Below are 12,146 nucleotides of genomic sequence, written 5' to 3'. Positions count from 1 at the left end.
TAAAGGGATAAGTGAGTCCAGAAGTTAATAAGAGAGTGTGGGATGTTCCTTGGTTTTCTAGTTCTTTGGAAATAATTTATCTTGATGGGCTATTTTTTTTTTTTCGAGACCGAGTCTCACTCTGTTGCCCAGGCTGGAGTGCAGTGGCACCATCTCATCTCACTGCAACCTCTGCCTCCCAGGTTCAAGTGATTCTCGTGCCTCAGCCTCCTGAGTACCTGGGATTACAGGCACACCCCACCATGCCTGACTAATTTTTATATTTTTAGGAGAGACAGGGTTTTTTCATGTTGCCCAGGCTGGTCTCGAACTCCTGGGCTCAAGTGATCCACCTGCCTCAGCTTCCCAAAGTGCTGGGATTATAGGCATGACCCACTGCACCTGGTGGGCTACACCTTTTTTAACAGCTTAATTGAGCAATAACTCAATATATAAAATTAAATTGTTTTAAGGGTAAAATGAAATGATTTTTAATAAACTTACAGAATTATGCAACCATCATTACTAATTTTAGAACATTTCTGTAACCGAAAAAGAAACTTCCAGCCCACTTGCAGTCACTGCCATTCACACCTGCATTCTCAGATAACCACTAATTACTTCCTATCTCTGTTTGTTAGACCTTTCTCTTCTTATAAAAACTGGATATAGAACCAAAGTAGTCCAATCTGCCTTAATATGGGATGGAAAATAAGTACCAGAAATCAAAATATCTGCCCTCTACCCAAGCATATCTCCCCTGAAGTTCAGAAGTACAGCTACTAGTAGCTGATTTTTCAATTATATCTTTTACCTGAATTTTTTTTTTTTTTTTTACCAAGCCATTCTCAGAAGAAAGTGTCATCAAGATACCATCAAGCTTTCCCATTTCCCAAATTAAAAATCCTATTGTACTAAAAAAGATGTAGGACTTAGTGGCAATATAAAAACTTGTAATGATCTGACAAGGACTCTTTTCAATGTTGCTTTTGTTGGGAAAGTATTTCAGAAATACATGATAACTTTTTGGTAAGCAGTGGATCTTCCGTCAGTTTTCAAGAACTTGTTAGTAAAAATACTTAACAAATTTTGTGGGTGCTTCTGAAATAGAATCCCATCACTCACAAAACACCCTCACATCCATAAGCATATTAGTACCTCCCCATTTTGGTTGGAAAGAATTTTACAAACAAGTTAGTCTCGAACACTGTTAATAAAAAAAAGCTGGCCGGGTGCAATGGCTCACACCTGTAATCGCAGCACTTTAGGAGGCTGAGATGGGTGGATTACTTGAGGCCAGAGGTTCGAGACCAACCTGGCCAAGAAGGCAAAACCCCATTTCTACTAAAAATACAAAAATTAGCTGGGCATGATGGCATGCCTGTAATCCCAGCTACACGGGAGGCTGAGGCATGAAGATCGCTTGAACCTGGGAGGCTGAGATTACAGTGAGCCAAGATTGTGCCACTGCACTCCAGCCCAGGTGACACAGCGAGACTGTCTCAAAAAAAAAAAAAAAAAAGGAAAAAAGAAAAAGGTAAGATGTCTTGGTATTTAGGAAAAACTTTATGGGCATGAGATTTCTTAGCTAAACTGGATGCTGTTAACATAAAATTATATACCCACCTGTATTACAGATTTAATATGGTAGCTTATTAGTAACGTTAATTAAATGGCAGATATGGGTGATAGGGAAATTTTTAACAGGCTCCTTTTCTTTTTTCCCCACAATAGCGGTGAATTATAAGTTAAATTTTTTTCTAAGTTTATATTGATTTTTACAAAATTATAGAGACTGAAGAATTGCCCGTATTGCAATCTAGAAAACCTCAGCACCATGCAATATACCAGATAACAAACCTGTACCCCCAATCTAATAAATGTTGAAATTTAAGAAATGAAAAGTTCATAACTGATTGTCTCTTAATCTTTTTCACTGATGCTATTGTTGACCTATTCATATGGAATGGTACTAGAGACAGTGGTATATCATTTAGGAACAGAGGCTCCTGAGGTCAGATGCCTGGTTAAATCTAGCCTCTGCTACTTCCTCTCTGACCTTGGGCAATGTACATCATCTCAATTTCTTTTTTTTTATTTTTATGGGTACAAAGTAGGTGTACATATTTATGGGGTACATGAGAAATTCTGATACAGGCATACAGTGTGTAATAATCAAATCAGGGTAAATGGGGTATCCATCACCTCAAGCATTCATCACTTATTTCTGTTATAAACATTTCAGTTATAATTTTAGTTATTTTTAAATGTACAATAAATTATTGTTGACTGTAGTCACCCTGTTCTATCAGATACCAGAACTTACTCATTCTATCTAACTATATTTTTTTACCCATTAACCATCTCCACTTCACCCGCTGTGCCACCCACCACTACTCTTCCCAGCATCTGGTAACCATCTTTCTACCTCTATCACCGTAAGTTCAATTGTTTTAATTTTTAGCTCGCACAAATGAGTGGGAACACGTGAAGTTTGTCTTTCTGTGCCTGGCTTATTTCAATTAACATAATGTCTTCCAGTTCCATCCATGTTGTTGCAGATGATGAGATCCTATTCTTTTTTATGGCTGAATAGTACTCCATTGTGTGTATGTACTATATTTTCTTCATCCATCCATCAGTAGACACTTATGTCGCTTCCAAATCTTGCCTATTGTGAATAATGTAGCAGTAAACATGGGAGTGCAGATATCTCTTTGATATGCTGATTTTCTTTCTTTTGGATATATTCCCAGCAGTGGGATAGCTGGATCATATGGTAGTTCTATTTTTAGTTTTCTGAGGAACCTCCATACTGTTCTCCATAGCGGCTTTACTAACTAACATTCCCACCAACAGTGTACAAGGATTCCCCTATCTCCACATCCTCACCAGCATTCATTATTGCCTATCTTTTGGATAGAAGCCATTTTAACTGGGGTGAGATGATGTAGTTTTGATTTGTATTTCTGTGATGATCACTGATGTTAAGCACTTTTCATATAGCTGTTTGCCATTTGTCTGTCTTTTGAGAAATGTCTATTTGGAACTTTTGCTTATTTTTTTACTCAGACTGTTAGATTTTTTCCTGTGGTTTGAACTCCTTATATATTCTGGTTATTAATCACTTGTCAGGTGGATAGTTTGTAAATATTTTCTCACATTCTGTGGGTTGTCCCTTCACTTTGATTGTTTCAATTTAAAAAAAAATCTGGCTAACAATATTTCCTAGGGTTGTTATAGTGATTAATTAGATAATACAGAAGCATAGTACCTGCCATGTAAGTAAGATTTGCTGAGAACTATTATGTTGTGAATATTTTATTCTACAAGTTGATTTTTTTAATGGCTTTATAGTGACAACAGTTTTCTTTTTTAAGGTCTAAGAAAGCTTGTGTCAAGAAATTCAGCAGATTGTTTCAACTGATAATTCAATAAAATTCTGTTTCAAGACCTAGTTTTTCTTAAACCTTTAAGTTCAATGTATAAACATCTGTTATTCATTATTGCAGTTTATAAATGCAGGAACATGCTTTTTTTGATCAATGTTTTGCATCTATCTTGAACAGATTAAATTCTTTTAAATATTAAAACTATAATAAACTAGATAAAAATCTCTTAATTTTTAAATTATATTTACACATTTAATATCTCTTAAACACTTCATATGCACCACAAGGCACACTTACAAATCTGGAACACGAAGCATTTCTACGCCCTTCTACTGGAACCCATGTCTATGCTCATAGCCTCTGCAGCTGCCATCAATGAGCTTCAGATCTGAACTGCTATCTCTGCACCTTTTTCTGTAGCCATGAGTATTGATCACATGGCCTTTTCCCATTTTTTTAAACTATAACCTTTGATATGAATTATTGAGATTCTACAGTTCCTATTAAGTTTGAAGTTTCTTCTTAATTTGATACTTCTTTTTTTATTTTTGAAATAGAGTCTTGCTCTGTCACCCAGGCTGGAGCGCAGTGGTGCAATCTCAGCTCACTGCAACCTCTGCCTCCCAGGTTGGAGGGATTCTTGTGCCTCAGCCTCCCAAGTAGCTGGGACTACAGGCGTGTGCCACCACGCCCAGCTAATTTTTTGTATTTTTAGTAGAGATAGGGTTTTGCCATGTTGGCCAGGCTGGTCTCAAGCTACTGACCTCAGGTGATCTGCCTACCTCAGCACTGTTTTCTTCTTATATAGTATTTATATATCTGTCTTGCAGTTTTATAGTTCTATGGTATCACACATTATGTGTAATACTAAGGTAACCATAATTCATTTAGCTAACCCCATGTTCTAGGATATTAGATTATTTCCAATTTTCCCTTATATGTAACTATTGAAAATATGCTTGTAAAAATATGTTTTGTACATCTAATTCCCTTAAGATAAAGTCATAAAATAGGATAACTGAATAAAAATGCCATTCAAAGCCAATTTAAAAGCCTGTGTAAAAAATCATTATTCTTGCTGCACTGTCTACAAATAATTAGGCCAAGTATATTAAAGCAAACCAGTCCTATCATGATTTGTCTTTAGTAAAAACTGGAAACTGGAGAGAGAAAAATTATGTTTCAAAAACTATAGTACCCTTGTTAGATTCTAGTCTTGCCTAATGTTTTTCAATTTTTAATATTTTCTACAGTTTGGACTGAATTCTGATTTTTCTTAGCTAGAAGTCTTCAAAATAATGTTTTCCATTTTTTTTCTTTTTTCCCCATTTTTCCTAATTTGAAGTCACTGAAAACTAAGCTGTGCTTTCATGAAACCCTGTGAACTGAAGCTAGACAACTTAAACTTCAGAAGAAAATAACAACCTATTTACATTCATAAGCCACTTTCATACCTGCCTACTAATATATGGACTTCAGAGTAATGTGATCTATATTGATTTTCCAGGATTATTTTGTTTGTTGTTGTTTTTCTCCCTTCCTTCCCCTATATTCTCTTCATAGGACATGAGACTTCACAACCTTCTAAAAATGAGCTTTCCTAATAACTCAGGGCCTACCCATCTAGGAACAAACCATCCTAGCCATAAGAGATAAGATGAAACCTGAGCCCAGAGACTTTTTCTTCTAAAATGCTTTCTCCAAAAGATTTAAACAAAGCGGGGGAAATGTGAAAGGAAAATATCTCTGGGCCCCGAAATCACTAAGCTAAAGGGAAAAGTCAAGCTGGGAACTGCTTAGGGCAAACCTGCCTCCCATTCTCACATATCTGCTCACAGAGATAAATGCATAACTCATTGCCTCCTTTGGAGAGGCTAATCAGAAACCCAAAAGAATGCAACCATTTATCTCTTATCTACCTATGACCTGGAAGCCCCCTCCCCGCTTTGAGTTGTCCCACCTTTCCAGACCGAACCAATGTTCATCTTACATATGTTGATTGATGTCTCATGTCCCCCTAAAAATGTATGAAACCAAACTGTGCTATGACCACCTTGAGCTCATGTCATCAAGACCTCCTGAGGCTGTGTCATGGGTGTGCATCCTCAACCTTGGCAAAATAAATTTTCTAAATCAACTGAGACCTATCTCAGGTTTTCAGGGTTCACACTATAGTTATCCTTTCCTACCGGTGTCTGGGAAAGCGAAAAAAGCCACAATAGTTCCTCTCTCAGTGGATGGCAATTTCATTAGTTCATTTGTTTAGGGTACTATGCCAGAGTGCAAAGCAGATGCCAAGCCTTCTGAGTCTTCTTACATTGCAAAATACTGGAAGTTAACCTAGATAATACTGAAAAAATTAAAGATCTCTATAGATTCATCTCCCTTTAGAAGGCAAATGGCAAACTCTGAACCTTCCAGTACACTGCTAGGGTTTTGTTACATTTTTTTTGAACTAAGCATGATTTATTCCAGAAATGTAAAGAAGATTTAAAATTAGAAAATGATTGTAATAAAATACATCACAAACATGTTTAAAAGGAAAAGACATTATTATCTGGAGTGAAGCCAAAATGGCATTTGGTAAAACTCAGTATCCAACTGATGTTGCAAGGGAAAAATATTCAGTATTTTATTTTAATAGAAGTATGTATAGTTAGGCTCTTTTAATGTCAATATCACACAATTTTAGCTGTGTAATATATGTTCTAATACATAGTGGGAAAAGTCTTCTGCTGCTTTCATTTTCACTCCTAAATGAGATTTAGAATCTTTTTGTCAAATTACAAGAAAACACATCCATAGACACCATTGTGCTTCTGTGTTTTACTTCTACATCTCTACTTTTTAGCATTGTTCTAGCCAATTAAGCCAAGAAAATAAAAAGAAAACAGGCAGGTAATGACTAAAAGGCAGAAAAGAATATATGTGTGAAAATAACTAAAACATACATATTCAACTGGAAGGTTAGATTTTGTTTACAAATTAAAAACACAGTATCCTTATAGAATCAGTAATAACCAGTTAGAAAACCTAATAAAAATATGATCACTTACTTGACTATTGGTTACTGATGTAGCCACTACAACAAAGACAAAAATGGCCTCAAATTTTAATAATTAAAATAAATGTTCAGAACTTATTTGAAGAAAGCTATAAAAATTTGCTGATGTGGATAAAAGCAAGGATAAAGCTATACTATATTCATACATGGGAAGCTGAGGTTATTATACCAGTAAAGATTTGATGTTGCCATACCATATAATGTGAGTCATTTCCTTTTAATAATGCCAATAGAATTTTTCCTGTAGTCCGATAAAATGACTCTAAAGTTCATCAGAGAGTAAAAATGGTAGCAGCAGCAGGTTTACACCACTAGGTTATATTACATAACTAATACAGCACCTTTTTTAAATTTTTTTTTTCTTGGAGGCAAGGTCTCACTCCATCACCCAGGCTGGAATGCAGTGGTGTGATCACTGCTTACTGCAGCCTCAACCTCTTGGGCTCAAGTAATCCTCTAACCTTAGCCTCCCAAGTAGCTGGGACTACAGGTGCACCACCACACCCAGCTAATTTTTTTTTTTTTTTTTTTTTTGTAAATGCAGGGTTTTGCCATGTTGCCCAGACGGGTCTTGAACTCCTCGGCTCAAATGACCTCCTGCCTTGGCCTCCCAAAGTACTGAAATTACAGGTATGAGCCACCACATCAATAGAAGGAATCTCAGATAAGACTTTTTTAAAACCAAGCCCAGCTATGAATTTGTATCATCAAAAACCTGTGAATTGGGTGATTCTTTCCTCTTGAGGTTCTGAGATAAAACTTGGAGCTCCTAGGCCTGTCAGAAAGTGACATTCTTTACTTACCACAGGTCAGGAACCCTGTACAGGGACTGTGTAGACAAGTATGAGGCCAGTTTTCCCAAGAGGCTTTTATTGGCTCCATAAGTCAAGTTTGATTCTTTAAAGGAAAGTACACCATTCCAGCCTAAGCCTTGGTAAAATAACCAGTTTCTCCAGTTGTGTCCTGTTATAAACGAAAACAGATTCTTATTGCACTTATGCAAATAACTGTATTGCTGTAAGTTAAGAATACAAATAGTTGCCAATAGTTTCCAAATTCTTGAGAAATCAGGTAGAGAGAAAAAAAATATGCTCTACATTTTGTTCATAGGAGTATACTTTACTCAATTGTTAAAAGCTGTAAATAGCTTAAAAGTTTTCCTGCTCTGAAAAACAAAGGATGAACAGGTTTTAAACAAAAAAAGTTAAAAAGATTACTTTAGACTTCTATTAGTTTAGTCCATGCAGTTAATTCCTGTTCTGCTTAATATTCATGAACATTTCAGCTCTCCATGAGTCCTGAAAGTTTTTCCTCTATTCTGATGTCACAGTCTCCAAAGTTATCAGAAACCTGCATTCAGGAGCACCTGTGAGGGTTTTATAGCTAATTATAAAACCACCTTCTAAAGAGGACCAAAATAAGACAATTTTCTGTGGAGGACAAAACATTTTAGGGCAGCCATAGTCAAAGACACAATTGGCAAGGAAATTTGTTACCTCTGTGGCACACAATAATTTAACATAACAATTATAATTATTACTGATAATGTACGTTAAGTCATATCAGAATTATGGAAGTTTCCCATAATTTTACAACACATACCAATAGCATATTTATACAAATACAGCCCAAAGAAAACCAAACATCATTTTATATTTGACTATGCTTTCTGCATAATTTTTATACCAAAGCCAAATATGTCATTTTTGGACTTTAGGGAACCTAATATCTTAAAGGATTAATTAGGTAAGAAAAAGACATACTGTATAATTTGATTTGGAAAGTTTGTCAAATATCAAAAGTTTAAAACACTTGATATCACAAAATAGGATCACAGGTCATTGTAAAACAAGTCATTTCATTTAACCAAAGTGATAACACAAGGATAAAAAGGCAAAACTTTCATTCTTTGGGAAAGGAGACTTAATTTTCCAAACAATAAGCTTCAATAAAAACAGCATGAAGCCAATTGAATTTGTTTTTCAAAATTTTATAAACCATAAAATTTTAATTTTTACCATAAGATAAAACTTCCATAAGCCTTTTATAACCTTTATAATCTTTATTAAGGAGTCAGTTAATGCTTCAAGAAAAACTTGTTAATCAGACACAGGGACCCATATGCTTGTCTTGCATCAGTGTGTCTTTGACATTGATGATTAATTTATAGAGAAACTGAACTCATCTCTCAAAATCAGTTCCTACAGTCTCATATGCCTACCTCTTCCACGATAGTTCCTGGGCCTTGAGGAGTTGAATAGCTTTAATTTCTTGCCCAGTGTCTTAGGAATGCAGTTTATTTTGATTGGCATCTTCTACCTGGCCTGAAGATGGGGTTTAATTGCTGTCAGTGTTTAAAATTTAACAGGACTTGGTGTCCTTTTCAGACACAAGAGTCAAAGGCCTGTAACTCAATGTCACAAGTACTTTAAAAGCGCATGCAAAGAGATACATGGATGCAATAACCTTAATTCAAAAAAAAACTTTTAATCTCAGTTTTTTCCTAAGCAAACCAAAACTTAATAATATGACAACTTGATAATATAAAAGTTTATTTTTAAATCCTCTCATTGTGACTTACACAGACCGTTCCTGACATGCTTGGACTTTCTGGTTTGTCCTTAACATCCCTCTTTCTTAAACAACCAGTCATTCTACTCTAGGACTAAATTCTTTCTCATATGAAGAATCTCATACACAATTATTTTTCATTTGAAATTATTTCTCTTTAAGCTTTCTTACCAAAAAAAAAACTTTATTTTTATAACTTTCTCTACATCTCTCATATTTCCTGGTTCATTTTACCTTGTTTTATACATAACCTTTAAATAAGCTTTGAATTAGACAAAAATTGTTCACCGTTTTTTAAAAGGACACACTTTTTTTAAGAAAATGTTTTCCTACAAATATATTTTTATTGGAAAATACCCAAATAATGAAATATCTATTATTTAATTTAATATAACTTTAGATTCCAAATTATGGAGTGCAGTGGCAAAAGGGAGAATTTTTATGAGGCTAGACCATGTGATGTTTTTATGGTTCACTTAAAAAAAATTTTTTTTTAAACGAAGACATTTCTAAGTGTCTAAACTACACTTTTCTTTAAAAACCTAAGAGTAGCCTCTGTTGCAATAACTATTTTAGTCAAAAATCAGGTAACAATACAAAAGCAAGCAGTTTAAAAGCTGAGATGAACTTCAAGTTCCATAGGAGAAACAGGTTTCTCCCCGAAAGGGAGTCTGGTGTCTTCTCCATTTTCTTTAAGGAAGCCCAGGCTGTTATAAACTATTTTAGGTCCCTCATGCAGCAGTGGGTGAAAGAAAAAGGAGAGACAGCAGAAGTAAATGAAGAAAACAGAATCCAGTCAACTGAGAAGAAAAAATTTAAAAAAAAGGGCGCTAGGCATGGTGGTTCACACCTATAATCCCAGCACTTTGGGACGCCAAGGCAGGTGGATCAACTGAGGTCAGGAGTTCAAGACCAGCCTGGCCAACATGGTGAAACATCATCTGTACTAAAAATACAAAAATTAGCTGGGTGTGGTGGTGTGTGCGTGTAATCCCGGCTACTTGGGAGACTGGGGCAGGAGAATCCCTTGAATCCAGGAGGTGGAGGTTGCAGTGAGCCAAGATCACACGACTGCACTCCAGCCTGGACAACAGAGCAAGACTCCACCTCAAAAAAAAAAAAAGACAAAGTCCTAGGGGAGAAAAAAGGAATAAAAACATGAAGGCCTTTTAAATACAAACACGTAAACGTACAGACACACATCTTTAATGGTAGTTTTCAATTAAGCTGACTTTAACCATTGAGTCCCTTTAAAAAAACAACTCTTTAAATCTCATTTCCATATTTCATGAACTAGGACAAATTGCTGCTATTTCAGAAGTACCAAGTATCAAACCAGAAAGGGCTTGATTTAGGAAACAAAACTCAGGCTGTCATGGTGGGAAAAAAAAGGCAGAACCTTAGCTATTGAAATGCAGCGTGGGGTGACTGCCTTTGCTTTCAGTTTGACCTGGCTAGCAAAAAGGTGGCTTTGTTATGTAAATAAAGCCCCTTAAGTAGTCAAAATAAAAAATCTTTCCTTTTTTTTCTTTTTTTTTCCTTTTTCTGGCTGTTTTTCTCCCCCCATTATACCACCTTACCATATGACCTTTTTTGTGTGTGTCTATGAGAATTTAGCCACTTCAGTGGCCTTGTTCCCCATAATTTGGAACTTTCTTTCGGATTTGATCAAGTCGGATGAAGTTGGTCAAACCCAATGCCGAAAAGACTGAAACAACATCAAAAAGAGAAACAAACAATAAAAAAAAACAAGCAAAACAAAGATTGCACAACTTGTATGATTACTGAGCACTCTAATGGTAAATACATTAAGACCAGCTGGTTGTTAAAATTTTAACTTTAGCCAAGACAAACCCCAATTTAGTTAGCTCTCTAGGGGTTGTTGGGTCTCAGGCTGAAGACTGCTCTCTATCCTAGTGAAGCAGCCTTGTCTGGGGTGATACCTGAGGTTCATTGTCTCATGCAGAGGAGATCAAGGACATGGACACACAGGGAGTGAGGTTAAAAGCAGAGGATTAATAGGCAAAAGGAAAAGAAGAACTTTCTCCTGCAGAGAGAGGGGTCCCAAATGGGTTTCTGCTTCCTCAGTGAAATGCAGGTTTTACAGATGAGCTTGAGGAGGTGGTGTTTGATTTACACAGGGCATGAAACATTGGTTGGACCAGGTGTGCCATTTGCATAAGGGTGCAAAAAGCTGGCCACCCCTGCCCTAATCTTTTATTATGCAAATGGATTATCTTCCTGGCTCACACCATGTTGCCTGTTTCTTTACACATGGTGACAAAAGGGAAGATGGAGCCTCCACGTTGAACATACCTGGCCCCCAGGTAGCCATTTTGTATTGGCACAGCTGCCAACAGTAACCTGTGCAAGCTTCCAGCTTGCTTATCTATGTTTGCAGCTCAATTTTTCAGGCTGCTCTTCATTAGACAAAATGTTTCTCGGGCTGCTTTCTGTTAGAAGGGAAGCCTTGCGGAGAACTCTTTTACCTTCACTATCTGCCTAAAAAACTTCTATCTCCTGTGTCACTAGGAGCAGGAAAAAAAAAAAAAAAATACCTCATCTTCCCTGTTGGAAGGGAAACTCCGTAAAGGAGTTACCTGCCTTCCATCATCATGGAAGCAGGAAAAACTTGCCTTCCTTGTGTTGGAAGCAACTAAAACTCCAAAAAAAAAAAAAAAAAAAAAAAAAGTTGTACAGCAAAATAAACTTTAGATCTCAACCAGAATTGGGGAGATCAGGGATTCTCTGGAATGGGTGCTTCCAGGCCTCAGCAAATTGTCCTATTGTTTTAAGCCATAAAGATAGCCCAAGGTTGAACCAAGCACTGATAGGAGATTTGTTAAAGGTCTGGGGCACCTCCACTCAGAATCCCTCTGTGGTTACCAAAATGTGAACCCTGAAAATCTGAGATAGGTCTCAGTTAATTTAGAAAGTTTATTTTGCCAAGGTTGAGGTTGCACGCCCATGACACAGCCTCGGGAGGTCTTGAAGACATGTGCCCAAGGTGGTCAGAGCACAGTTTGGTTTCATACATTTTAGGGGGATATGAGACATCAACATATGTAAGATGAACATTGGTTCGGTCTGGAAAGGTGGGACAACTCAAAGTGGGGAGGGGCCTTCCAGGTCATAGGTAG

General features: G+C 36.5%; 1 protein-coding gene and 1 long non-coding RNA gene across 14 annotated transcripts in view; one reads left to right on the top strand and one right to left on the bottom strand.

Moving 5' to 3' along the window:
• The window catches only part of SGMS2 (sphingomyelin synthase 2), a 100,176-nt gene that overhangs the window by 54,512 nt on the left and 33,518 nt on the right, over nt 1-12,146 (top strand). The window contains exon 3 of one of the 9 annotated variants that reach the window (XM_063611103.1): nt 6,980-7,065. The exons of 7 other annotated variants lie outside the window; for them this stretch is intronic. The gene's annotated coding sequence lies outside the window, so the exon portion shown is untranslated. Of the gene's footprint in view, nt 1-6,537; nt 7,066-12,146 lie in introns of those variants that run through there. One more of the 9 variants, XM_063611105.1, reaches the window with a different exon arrangement.
• The window catches only part of LOC129492018 (uncharacterized), a 99,041-nt gene continuing 94,136 nt past the window's right edge, over nt 7,242-12,146 (bottom strand). For 3 of the 5 annotated variants that reach the window (XR_010114044.1, XR_008660701.2, XR_010114047.1), the window contains 2 exons: nt 8,657-8,759; nt 7,242-7,398 (listed from right to left, as the gene is read on the bottom strand). This is a non-coding gene — a long non-coding RNA (uncharacterized lncRNA). The remainder of the gene's footprint in view (nt 7,399-8,656; nt 8,760-12,146) is intronic. The other 2 variants (XR_010114046.1, XR_010114045.1) reach the window with 2 other exon arrangements.

This window comes from Symphalangus syndactylus, chromosome 10 (assembly GCF_028878055.3).
Source record: "Symphalangus syndactylus isolate Jambi chromosome 10, NHGRI_mSymSyn1-v2.1_pri, whole genome shotgun sequence".
In the NCBI taxonomy this organism is placed as follows: domain Eukaryota; kingdom Metazoa; phylum Chordata; class Mammalia; order Primates; family Hylobatidae; genus Symphalangus; species Symphalangus syndactylus.
Note: the sequence above shows the minus strand (reverse complement) of the source record. Positions and strands in the feature narration are given on the sequence as shown.